This window comes from Triticum dicoccoides, chromosome 2A (assembly GCF_002162155.2).
Source record: "Triticum dicoccoides isolate Atlit2015 ecotype Zavitan chromosome 2A, WEW_v2.0, whole genome shotgun sequence".
Classification (NCBI taxonomy): domain Eukaryota; kingdom Viridiplantae; phylum Streptophyta; class Magnoliopsida; order Poales; family Poaceae; genus Triticum; species Triticum dicoccoides.
Window position 1 is genome coordinate 727,454,258 of NC_041382.1, and position 892 is coordinate 727,455,149.

Here is an 892-nt window from a genome sequence, read left to right on the forward strand (position 1 = left end):
GCTGCCGCCGTTTGCTGAGGACGACGCAGCACCACCGCCCGAGGTCGCCACCTCGGCTCCGAGATCCTCCACAGGGGCGGAGCGACCAGATCCTCGCCGCCACCATCCCCGGCGGCCGCGCGGCGCTCCGGCGACCCCCTCCGGCGGCGACGAGGGAGAGGAAAAGGGGGAGGGAGCCCCGACGACAGGCTAGGGTTTGTGCCGCCCGGGTCGCCCCTGCGGGAGCGACACGGGGGCCTTTTTTGAGCCAGAATGAACTTTCAACACATCATTTTCCGTATACTTGAGTATCAGTCTCTTAATTGTGAGCATAATAACACAAACTGCCCAATGTAACATTGCATTTCTAGTGATGGGGGTACTTAATCTTCCACATACAAGGATAACTATCAGGCGATGGCTGCAGAAGAACTATCATTTGTTTATACTAATGTTTTGTACTTCTTTAATTCACTTTTTCGACACACATTATTAACAACTGTAATTTCGAGTATATTTCATAAATTAACCACATAACATTGTAGTTAAAATTAAAACACAATATTTTTACTATGTAAGTAGAATCTCATTTATCAACAATATGCTTGGAGAATATTTTTAGAATATTTTTACTATGCCAAGCTTGGAGGTGTTGCGGTATTTTACATCATCATTATTCTATTTTATTATAATCTTTAGTAATATCTTGGTTGAGAGAAGTTTATAGTTCAAAATATTATATTACAAAGTGTTCTATTTTCTCCTTTGAAGCAATATATCGATGTATTTCTTGGTGCGAGACTATATAATAAAGAGATGGCGTGAGACTTCCCTTTGCTTTTCGTTATTACATATTCTAATACTATAATTCAATCTTATAGAATTATCTAGAGGGAGGTCATGACTTTACATT